The sequence below is a fragment of the Diorhabda carinulata genome, chromosome 7, assembly GCF_026250575.1.
Source record: "Diorhabda carinulata isolate Delta chromosome 7, icDioCari1.1, whole genome shotgun sequence".
NCBI lineage: Eukaryota > Metazoa > Arthropoda > Insecta > Coleoptera > Chrysomelidae > Diorhabda > Diorhabda carinulata.
In genome coordinates, this window is record NC_079466.1 from 22,896,655 (window position 1) to 22,909,592 (window position 12,938).

At 32.3% G+C, this 12,938-nt stretch overlaps 1 protein-coding gene across 5 annotated transcripts in view; it reads right to left on the minus strand.

Moving 5' to 3' along the window:
* Positions 1–12,938, minus strand: part of LOC130896390 (uncharacterized protein CG43867) — a 291,476-nt gene that overhangs the window by 79,534 nt on the left and 199,004 nt on the right. The window lies entirely within an intron of this gene.

Consider the following 12,938-nt stretch of genomic DNA (forward strand, 5'->3'; position numbering starts at 1 on the left):
GAAACTGACGGCAAAAGCATTTGTTTATCCCACGACAGCCATTTTGAAATGGACATCACCTGATTTTGATAGTTCTTTAGATTGCTCCATTTAATACTAGTAGAGTCATCTACGTGTCAGCCTACGAACTTTTTGGTCTACCTAATGTGATAATTTTGAAATTCAGTCAACAGCTACATAATATGCTGCCGATAACATGAAAAACTACTATAGAACTGGCGACAACATTTTCCGGCGATGAAACACTCTTTTAGAGCCAATCAACATTTGAATTGCGTTCATATTAAAACACTTTCTAAAAAAGTCTGAACTAGAGTTTTCTTTGGTATCATTAAGATAGAAGGAATCTACAATACCTTCTAGGCATTCGTGAGATTATGGACATCACATTTTCAAATAGTTGGATTGGAAGAAGAAGGACTATCGAGTGACCACCAAATTCTTTGGATTTAGCACGTCTAGACAATTTCAAATAGCTTATTTCTAAAGAAAACTAGATGTAAGCAAGTCACAAGGTTTGAACCAAAGTTTATTATGAATTGATTTCCATTTCCAAAGACAAGTAGGTAATATAAAACAAAGTAACATAACTGCAGGACAATATTGTCCTGTTTGTATTTGTAAATTGTAGAAAATTCGAATTTTTCATTTCTTTGTACAGAAAACATATTTCCAGCATATGTATAACGTAATATATTTTCTATGAGAAATTTAAAAATCTAATAACATTCCAGGGAAGCTTTAAGAGGTTCTGGTACTGAATCCGAAATACCGATTGAAAGGGGTTACGCGTTATATAATTAATAGTACAACAAAAATTTGAAAAAAAGAAGTGATAAAAATATTCGCAATCTACTTGCGGTTTGTGGACTATGAAGCCGATTTGTTTGTAGTCCAGACTCATATTTATGCAGTAGAAACACCCTTTCAACAACCTAACCTAACTAACCTAATATAACCTAACCTAACCTAACCTAAAGACAGTAGAAATACCCTTTCAACAACATAATATATTTCAAAATATGTAGACATTTATATTCCATAACTGAATCAGTCATTAGGTGGGCTGAAAAGTTCGTAGGCGTTCTTAGTATTAAATCCATATAATCCTCAGTTGACTGCAACCTTCAAAATACATGTGTATAAATTTGACAGCTGTCATAATGTTATTTGGTCATCAGTGCTGCAGATTTTCCGCGAATTTCATGTGTCTTGAATAATTGGTTCACCAGCCAAATGGTCGGCCATAGGGAATGATGCAACCGCAGCTTTAACAGCCTACTCCTATTCTGCGAAGAACCGTTTGATTGTCGAGCCTACCTTTGTTTTTGTTCCTTTCTTCTGTTCTTTCCAATTCTGTTCTACCCAATTCCTAAACTGCAGTTGTCTCAATTCAAATCACAAACAACCCCACAAACCTTTCTCACTATTAGTCTATTATTAGTTTTTGAAAATAACCTAAAAATGTAAACGTAGCGTATTCGTCATGATGATTCCGATTAGTGTCAGCCAAATGAACTGACTTCCACAAATTGTGGAAAGCAAAATTCATCTGTCAAGGACAAAAAGTATTTTGGGATGCACATGTTATAATATTTTCTTTAAAAGGAAAAACCCGTAAAAGGCGATTCCTACGTTGCGATATTTGTAGAAAACGACAAAATTTCAAGAAGAAAAATGTGTTGTTTCGTCAAGGTGTCGCAAATTCATAAGAAGGTGGTGAAATTACAAGAATTTGGTTTCGAATTGCTTCCGAATCCACCGTATCCTCGAGATCTAGCCCCCAGCGACTTGGTATCGTAAAATCGTCGTATCGCCCTCGAAATTTTATTTAAAAAAAATGTTTTTTCCTATGATAACATACGAAATATTCAGCCCACTTGTTGGATTGGTATTTATTGCGATTTTTTTGCGAAGTTTTTCTATTTAAAAGTGTTCATCCTGATTTAGCCCACTTCTTTTAATACTGATTTAAAAGTATCATATGAAATTACAGTTTTTGTTAATAATATACGAATTAATCAACATACATTCATTGCCAATCATTTTTCAAACTGGGTAATTAATATTTTTGTAGCAAATTTTCGAGTCGGAGCCTTTAAAAAAAACCGATGAAGAATCTCTTGCCTGTGAACGTACTTTCGACAAAACAGCAATAATTGGAATTCTTCGGAGAAAGCTTTCACTCAGATTGCGATGAAAACATAGTGAAAATAGGAAAATCCTCGAATGCGGTGCGGCAATTGAATTTTTTTGGTCGGCAATGCTGTTACGTTTTATCAGGATTAGAATCATGGATGCAGGATCAGGAGCGCTTTCATAATATAGATGTAGTGTAACCTAATTTGAATCGCGAAATACGAATTTCCCCATGAGAAAATGTGTTAATCTATGAATAAAATATTGCAAGGACGATTTTAATTGAAAATTTGAATATACAGTCATCCAAATTTCATACTAACAGCTGCAAAATAGATTTAACTGGTAGCATTTTCCACTGCAATATTTTCAGATCTAGTTTGGTGTCTTCTAAATCTAGAATACGTCCTAGACTATTACTTTTTACGAAGTCTATTAGGTTAAAGATTGAATCTGTGATGTAGTATTTCATCAGAGCGTTTCCAAGGACTAGTACCTTGAATATTACCTTTGTTAAACTAAAATAACGACAGTTCTCTGTTGTTTCTTTAACTCAATTCCTATTGGAATTACAATGACAAACCGTTTTGTTGTCGTCACTTATTAGTTCTGCCGTGATTTTGGCGATTATTCCATTATGAACTGTTCCGTTTTCATCTTTTATTTGCCCAGTAGCTATTTCCATACTTGAAAAGTTATTTTCCCTACGATTCTCTTCATCAATAATTCTGTAGTTCTCAAAATAATTATCTTCTTTATTTCCCTCATTTCTCGTTATAACAAGGACTTGATGAGATCATTTACTGATAGCTGGGATTGCTTTGATCTAGTCAACCCATTGAAGAGGTGATGTACTTGGTCTATGTCGATCAATCTATCCCTACATGCCTGATAAATCTAGAATATGCTTTCTTCTAGCTTTTTTTTCGACACCCTAGTATCAGTAACTGATTTTTTGTATCGATTTTACCCGTCCAGATCAGAATCGCCAGTGTACTTAAAAATGTAGAGCTAATAAGCAACGTAAGGGCGCAGTTTTAGACACAAAATCGAGATGATGAAGAGGAAATTGGATAAAAATATATGATAACAAAGTGGTTTGCTTTCTATGACATTTTCGAGGAGATTACGATTTCCATGGCGCTTCGGTTTGGCTTAATTAGGCCAAAATAAATCGAAAATGAATCATGAAATTTTTTGATATCTCGCTTCGTTTTCGGGATATCGATACTTAACTTTATAACTAAACGTTAGTTCAAAATTCGCTTTATTGAACAGATGGCGTTCAATACTTCGTTTCAAATGAATATTTTATCACTTCAAATTCAATATGAATCTTGTAATTCGATAAATAAAAGATTTTTTATTTAATTTTTATATTATTTACCTTGATACTCCAAAATACTATTAAAAAAACAGATTTTTATACCAAAATGAGCCATAACCACAAAAATAATAATAAAATAAAACTAAATAATCCTCATGCGGAGAAAAATTCTTTTTAGACAATTTTGGCTGTAAAAAATTCACGATTCTTAACACTTAAAGTGCACCACGTGTAGGTGAGGTTAGGTTAGGTTAGGTTAGGTTATGTTGGGTTAGGTTAGGTTAAATTGATATTTACAAATATTAAATGGAAATAGATTTTTTCCAAAAACGACTCGAGATATCGAAAAATTGTATTCTTCATTTTCGACTTATTTTGGGTCGATTTACAAAATGGCATAGTCAAATCCAGCCACGGAATTCGTACTCGTGCCACATTTTTATACCGATTTTATGTTTCGGAATGAAACTAGTAAAAAATGATATTAGGTAGATTGGGAAATAGAAAATAAAGGAAAAGGAAGACCTACATATGGTCTATTTTTATGAAAGAAAGAGTATAAAAATAATAAACCATTCGTAATCTATAAGCGTATTTATTTACAACTTTTTGCATCGTTATATCTCAGAAATGGTGGCTCGTAGGAAAAACACTATTAATACGTTTCTTGTAAATAATTTCCTGATCTACAGTTTTTGTCTAAGGTATTTTTGTGATAAAACTTACCGTTTTATTGATAATCGCGAAAAACACCTTTTTTTGATCTTTGACTTTGAATAAAATTTTTTCCATACACGGAAATGATGGGAAACATTCAAATTTTATTTTCAATTGTATATTGAACAATTTTACTGATTTTCAGCTCGATGAGAATTTATATAGCTTCACTCTTATTTTTTGGTCCTATTTGACCGGACTATTATAATCAGATAAAAGGAAGCTAAACGCAAAACAGTGAGTTGAAAATATTTGACATTGTTAGAAAAAATATAACAAAGCATAACGTTAATCTGAGCTATTAAATCGAGCGAATTTTATGAAAAAAATGTGAAAACAAATCCGAAATTCCCAGATTTTCAGTTAAAACTAAACTTTTAACAAAAGATATTTGTGTTTAATAACACTGCGGTATCTCGGCAATCACTTTTCTCCCATATCCCCTCTCTTCTACCTGTTGTATGCTAATTTAAACTCGTCTTTTGTTTCTCGCCAAACCGCCAACTTTAGTTTGGAAAGAAACTTTTAAGTCCCCATTTATTTGTCTTCGCGTTTTGAGAAAAGGGCGATAGATATTAAAATTTAATTTCTCCTTCTAAACTTTACACTCAAACCATTATGTTAGCGGCGAAGTTTCCAACAATCCAGATAGAAATTTTTAATTGGAGCAAACAATAGTGTTTGTATTAGAAAAACATACATTTCCAGTTTTATGAATGCAACTTTGATTATTCATACACACTCACGATTACACTGTCTGACGCGCGTTTCGATAACCAAGTTATCATCTTCAGATATTGAAGGCGAACTGTCTCTGAAGACGATAACTTGGTTATCGAAACGCATTTTGAATGAAGTGTGATTTGCAAAACTTTTTATTTACTTTGTTAAGAAAATATACACACACACACACACCTCGTATGAAATATGGGTGAAAATATTGAAGCATTGCTTTCAAAAAAGTTTTATATTGAACTTTTTTGTTGAAGCTATTAATGAAGTTGAAAACTTCACCTGATTCGATACCTACTTCAAAAGAAAAGTTTCAGCTAACTCAGCAGAAAACTTGAATATATTTAAATTGTATTTAGGGATGCATCGTCCCCTAATATTCAAAAAAATATAAAAAAAACTATTTATCATTCATTCAATATTCATATTTTACGCTTTTGAATTCCTTAGCAAAATCATTTTTATCGTTTTCAATATCTGGCTGGTTTTATCTGCGTTTTCAATATGGAATGAAAAAAAAAAAAAATGGCACACAAAGCAATTACCTTTTGAGACTGCAATTCTCATTTCCGCTAGGACTGATTTGCGAAGTGAGGATATGACATTTTCGTACCTGAAACAAAGGAAAAACGTTATTTACGAGAAAAATTATTAAAACAATATCGACATATTGCAGGATTTCAGATAGGATAAGTTTTTCACTCCGTGAAACTGAACTAGTGAATAAACAAGTCAATTGATAATTTATTTATGCTCAAATTTGTGTTTATTGAGAAATATGATTCGCGCGCTTTTATTTCGCTTTGATGTCGTTCCTATAATTATTTCTCTTAATAAAATCATTGGTCATGAGCCAATTAAGTCTTTAAACCGTCTACTTCTGGTTTAGAGATTTTTTTCTCATTGTTGCATGAATCTGGAAGAAATTTGGATGATCTTAGGGTACAAACTTGACTTTTCTGAAAATTAGTAACAAGAATGAATCAAACCAAACTGATTATACGATTTGTTCTGAACAAAAATTGAGATTTTGTTCAAGTTGAAGCTGATGCCGGTAAGAGTTCTTAACTGGAGTCAATCAAAAAATTATGAAGAATGACTGAAAATTAGAGAACCAAATATTCGACAACTAAGCTGGAATATTCAAAAAGAAGTGAAAATATTTGAAGTTGAAACTGGCTACCACAACTATGGCTAAATGTTAATACAATGAATATTCTATGAATCATACTTCAAAGTCAGTATGCACTACGAGGGTTGTTACTTAAGCATTAAGATATGGTTTTATGATCAATACACTGTGCATGCGTTTGAGCCGATTGAGGTATCTCCAAAACAAGTGATTTGAACGCATCAACCGCTTCTTCAGGTTTAGAAAAACGTTAACCTCGCTTCGTCGTTGCGGAAAATGATTCGTCTTCAGCGATTAGTTTCCAACACTTCTGGCAAACAAATGCTGGTGTATCATTCAGAATTGACCGCTCCAAGTTGCTCAAACGGTATCCAATTCGAACGAATCTTTTTGACAGCTATATTGCGAGTGGAAATAATGCCCTCAATCTCACGGTACGATCTTGAATTTATTTTCCGCTAGTACTGATTGAATTTAGTTACATTGATATAAATGATATCCCAAGTGCTACTTAAGTGGCAACGAACTGGTTTGTGCGACTGGCGATTTTCCCGAAGACTGTTCCATGCTACTTGTTGACAATTGTTGCTTTGGTATAGCCGGCTCGAGTGGTATTTGTTAATAAAATGTATTAGATAGTTAATTTAACAATATTTAGATAATTTAAAGTTAAAAAACCGTCCTATGAACTGGAATTTTGCGCTATAACACGTACACCTTCGCCCTATAAACCCCTAAAACGGTTGAGCGAATAAAAATATTTAATATAAAATTTGTAGAAAATTTCAATCCCTACAACTTTTGTGATTTAAATTCACAGTTTCACATTAAATATATAAGAACGTTTTGAAACATTATTTGCAGTATTAAAATGAAAGTTTACACAGAATTTTAACTTTTGTTTGATTATACGGTAAAGCCCTGAATTGACTGTACTATTATATGCTTTCTATTGAACATTATGAGTGTACATTTTCATTGCAGTAAACTAACTTTGAAACAACTCTACGTAAACTCCTATATATGCAGTCCTAAAGCGCATAAATATTGACATTTCCGATGCGAATTAATTGCAAACTAAGTTCATGAGATTTTTGTTTGCTTCATTTTCTCTATATTCGTATATATATATTATACAACAATTCGAGCGATTATATGCTTATTTCAAGAAAAAATTGTCAAAAAATCGAATATGCATGTGAGTGAACGAGAATTTGTCTAATTAACTTCAAGAATATGATTTTCTTTCTTTATACAATGTCTTCTTTGCATTTTATTTCTTTTATACTCTCCCTTTGTTCCAGTTGATATCCATGTTCATTCTTTCGACTTCTTTATTCCATATATTTATAAATTTTCGTACCTTAGTTTTTCGCATACATTTTCCTCTAGCTGTTGGTATTTAGATTTCTTGTCTATCTATTGTGTCAAAAGCCTTTCTCAGATCTATGTACGCTATATTTAAATCCTCTACTTCTTGGAATTTCTTTCCTATTAGTCTTGTGACTACATGAATGATCAAATAGTTATTCTTATTGTAGCCCGTACTCTTAATATTCGCCAAATACTAGTTCTTTAATTCATATATAGACTTTAAAGAAAGTTTGAGCCAAATAGATCAATTCGTTTTTTCATTTTCTGGAATCTATCACAATTTATTGCATCGTCGTAATAAACAAACTCAACTCAACTTAACCTAACCTAATCATTAACAGTAATAAAAGCTAAAGCTGCGAGAAGTCTCAGAATCGGCGTGGTAGTGCTTTTGAAGTCCACAGCTCTGGATCTGCCTCCAGATACATTGGCTGTTCTCCTATAATCCATAATTATTGAAAACGGATGGCAATAAGTTTTCCAATGCAGCAAACAGTCATCGATAGGTTTCTATAGGTAAATACCCGCAAAAAAGAAAACTCTGCAATTAATTTATGTTGAAATAACTGAAGTTGCGATAATTTTGACTATTTTTTAAGCTTCTTTAAATATTTCTTAACGCCGATTCTTTCCTTTCTTTATCCAATTTTATTTTCTTAATAAATGTTTCAAAGTTATGCAGAATTTTGGTTATTCTTGAAAAAGTTTCATTCAGATTTTCCACGTCAACGGTTGAGCAGTGTATGTAAATATTATGCACCGCTTTCTTTTCCTCCCTATGTAATTTTTATGATAGCCTCGTTTTTCCGGAGTCACTTAGATGTTTGTTTAGCTGTTCAGTTTATTATTTTCGATAAGCCGTTTTCTCGGAAAAACTTTTTTCAAAAGTGCTTTTCTGTGCGTATGAGCTTAAGTTCGGCTCCTTCTACCAAAAATCCCTTAATCTCTTTATGATTTCTTTAAGTACAGGACCGTTGGCATATATACACTTTACAGAATCGATCAGGTTCACTTTTCGTGAAAGTGCTTTTAGTATCTTATAATACAGGGTGGTCTAATGTTGAATTGAGAATTTCCGTAAAAGTGCTTTCAGAAAATCTATGCTTCTGTTCGAAAAAGGATTGTTGAAGAGAAATAACATAGAAAATGGAGAAAAATTATACTAATGATAATCATATCGAACCTTAGACCGATTATTAGTAACTTGCAATACAGGGTGGTCTTAGAATGTCGAATTGAGAATTTCCGTAAAAGTGCTTTGAGGAATTTTATGCTTCTGTTAAAGAAAATATTGTGGAAGTAGAGAAAAATTATATTTATGATAACAGTATTGAAGTTTAGAAGCGATCATTAGTGTCTTATAATACAGGGTGGTCTCAAAATGTCGAATTAAGAATTTCCTCAAAAGTGATTTTAGGAATTCTATGCTTATGTTTGAAAAAATATTGTGAAATTGAAAGAAAATTATACTTCTGATAATCGTATTAATGCTTAGAACCGATCATGAGTATCTTATAATACAAGGTGGTCTCAAAAAGTCGAATTAAGAATTTCCGTAAAAGTGCTTTCAGAAAATCTATGCTTCTGTTCGAAAAAGGATTGTGGAAGAGAAATAAAATAGAAAATGGAGAAAAATTATACTAATCATAATCATATCGAAGCTTGCAATACAGGGTGGTCTCAAAATGTCGAATTAAGAATTTCCAAAAAAGTGATTTTATGAATTATATGCTTCTGTTCTAAAAAGGATTGTTGAAGTAGAGAAAAAATATACTAATGATAACCACATCCAAGTTTAGACCGATTATTAGTGCCTTATAATACAGGGTGGTCTTAAAATGTCGAAATAAGAAGGATTTTTATTCATTTTTTTTTCTTTTTGGGATAAATGTATTTAAAAAGAGAAAACTCTACTCAAGACAAAGAAGTTGAAGTGTAGACTAACTATGGAAGTCTTTATATACAGAATAATCTCATAAAGTCTGATTAAGAAATTTCGAGAAAGAGATTTTATCAATTTTGTATTTTTTTTAAATAATAAAGACTACTTGTTATTTAGGGAGTCTGTGGATGTTTAAAGATAAGCTTTTCTTTGAATTTTATATTTTTGTTAACAGAATGTTGTACCCAAACTTTTTAAAATGTCTCTATGGTGTTGTATACAATCATTTTATAAATGAATATTCATTCAATATATGTCACAAAAAGTATTTTGTATACTATAAAGCATATATGAAAAATATTAAATTGTCTTTTTATCTAAGACCCTTAGGTCTATTAGACCTTTAACTACTAAATGCGAAATCATGGAATCATTTTTTCGCGGTATCCTGCAGGGCAGAAAAACTGTATACTATCGTTCAAATTAAACACGTTTATGGCCAATTAAATAAAATTTAGTTGACATTTATACGTTTTTTTTTATAAGTAAGTCCTTTAGTAGAATATATCAGAACGCCTCAAAATTTCCATATTCTCATTCCGAACACGGAACTGGAAAAAAATATCCATTATGATAATGTCCAATCTAGCCGATAAATTTCTTACTATCACGGGTTATGTGCACCGCCCGAATTAATGGGAATTAATAGATTGTGATAGAAACTACAGTTAATTAAATATCCAGAGAACACGCAATAATACCTTATGTCATTCCGTTATATACAGGTAACACCAGTCAAAACTAATCCATCCGATCATTATTTCAAGCAATTTTTGTATTATCTTCGGAATATGTAAAAAAAATAATGATTCCTGTTTGGTTAAGCCTAGAAACCATATAGATTCACAAAAAATTTGAAACCTAACGATCTTCTAGTTATTTAAAGAAAGCACGTGTCAAATCTTTTTCTTCGTATACCCCAATCGCCTATTTCAACGATTTGGTTTATTCACCTTCACATTTTCGTCTTTAACTGCCACATTTCCATTGTTAGGACGCTTATATTAGCTTCACCTGTATATGGGTTTGTTTGTAAATCTCCTTTGTGGATTATTACTGTTAGTATATCCCACAACTTGAATTGCGTTCGCTAGCAGATCGGGCTAAAGCATCCGGAAAATTTTTTGTTACAAATTATCAATGAAAATTTTCTCTTTGCATCGAAACAAATTTCACAACTGTCTACTCTCTGTTGATGATTTACAATACTAATAAATAGAAATTTTATTTAATCAAACTAAAGGAAAAGCTGTATTCAATTCACCTGATAGTTTCATTGAGGAAATCTGAAAATTTAGAGTCAATATATTTAGAAAGATCAATCTAATCATTTGCTAAACAGTTTATGAAATTTGGTGAGCTTTTGTGTAGAGAAAATCCTCACAAACTTTACTTTACAAGGTAATACAAATTCGAGAAAACTGCTTCATGGTCAGCCTGAATTACTGAGTGATTCACATCATGGGGTAGAAAATCAAAAACTATGTACTCTAGAATTGTTTTAGTAATTAGAGCTGTAAAACCACGTGCATATTTAGATTAATTGACTTTTACCAGAGAGTTTCGATTGGGTCAATCTATAGTAAAGTCAATAATCACGGCATCAAACTTTTTTGTTCTTAATAGGTAGATCGTGGAGTAAATTTAGAAGGTTCTCGTAAAAAGAATGAATATTTGATTGAGGAGGTCTATAAATTCACTTTATATATAAATCGATGGTTTTGTTGTGAAAAATCATAATTTAATAAAGCCGAGAAGTATTCGCCGGGTGCGTTCCACCGTGAGCCGAACGACCCCTGTTTGAAGTTTAAAGAAAACGATCAGTGATTTTCCAATGCCAATATTAATAATTTTCCATTAAGAAAGGAAGAATCGAACTGGATACTTTTTGCAGACCTTGTTAGTTTAGAGTTTAGAGGAAAAACCAGTTCATTCAAAAAGTTTATAAACCATTTTTCAAACACCGACGAATTTAATTCTTCATAACAGATATTTTTTTGTTTTAGCAAACCTTTGAAACGATATAGCCACTTCACGTAGAATCCACTATATATTCTTGAGAAAATCTAGAAGGTGCTAACGTTTCAACTTCACACTAGGCATGTTTTTTTGTTAGAAACATCGGCTTTTACCGCAGGAGTGAAAGAAGCGGTAATCGTGTTTATTCTGGAAATGTCCGCGCTGATTTCCTATTGTGTCAGTTTAAATTCGAAATCACCACTTTCTTGCTTTTCGCACGTCGGTCAAGATGTTTTCTTTTAAAAAAGATTCAATGGACAATTGTCGAGAATATAATAGAGACAAGGATTGATGATGGACAAGATTTTTTTGTGAACCAATACCAGTGGCATCACTACAATAATTCACTATTTAGAAAATATACAATGATTAGAAGTTGTGGTAAATGTTAATCAACATTTAAAAATTGAAGTGTCTGATAGAAAATAGACTGTAAATTGATTCTTTGTAGAGTACAACCTTTTTGCGTCGATAGAACATGGTTTTTGACGACCATGGTAACATTACAAGAAGACTTAAGACTCCCTCTGATGATATCTCCTAATTTTATCTTATCATAGTTTTTTTTGTTTAAAATAAATGAGAAATAGAAGGATGGATACAGTAAAATGCAGTTCAAAATAACGCCAAGATTATTGAATGTATTTGGTGACCTGTAGTTTGAGGTACACTAATCGAAAGACTTCTTAGTTTGGGCAAAAGTACCCGTACCATTACTTCGACGTACCATGAACTACACGGTTAAAAAATATGCATCCACCAGGAGCTTTGTACAAGAAAACGTTAGCATCTCAGATCAGAACCTACGGATCTGCTTTTGATCACTTTTTGGAAGGGTTTAAGTGAAGAAACCTCTTCGTCAAACGTCAAATATAAAATTTAGAGGCTGCAGTGGACTGAACCACATAAAAATTGTGTGGGAAAGAGTTTTTTATGGTGTGATGAGTTATTTTGAGATTTTTAAGTGGAGTATCTGGAAGCAGGTCAAATATATTAGATTGATCTCGACTATAAAACAAGATGGAGGCTCGGTGTTGGTTTGGGGACGTTTTGGAGGAAGGACGACCCGGTAAAAATTGGAAGTATTTGAAGATAGAAGGCTATAAAATTATTACAGGAAATTTATTTTCCAGTATAACAACGATCCCAAGCATTCCTCGAAGCTGTACAAAGAGTTAATAAATAGAATGTGGGAGAGGAAAGTATATTAATTGTATATCTCACAAGTGTAAACACGACACGTTGATTGTAGAAAAATAGACAGTAGAATCAATTTTACAGGCATCATTGCAAAATTCAATACAGAAGTTTTAGAAGAGAATTCTTATTTAAAAATCGCGAATGAGATAACTATTATGCGAATATTTTTCTTCTTATTCTTCTTTTAATAGGACCAGGTCCTGTTCAATCCTGTATGTTCTGCCCTCTTCCGGGATCTTCCTGAGAAGATGAGCTCCAGCTCTCGTACCATCTCTTTGGTTGTCTGCCTGCAGGTCTGCGTGTGTTAGGTCTCTGAGTTTTAACCTTATCTGTCTTCTGGCATTCTTTCTACGTGA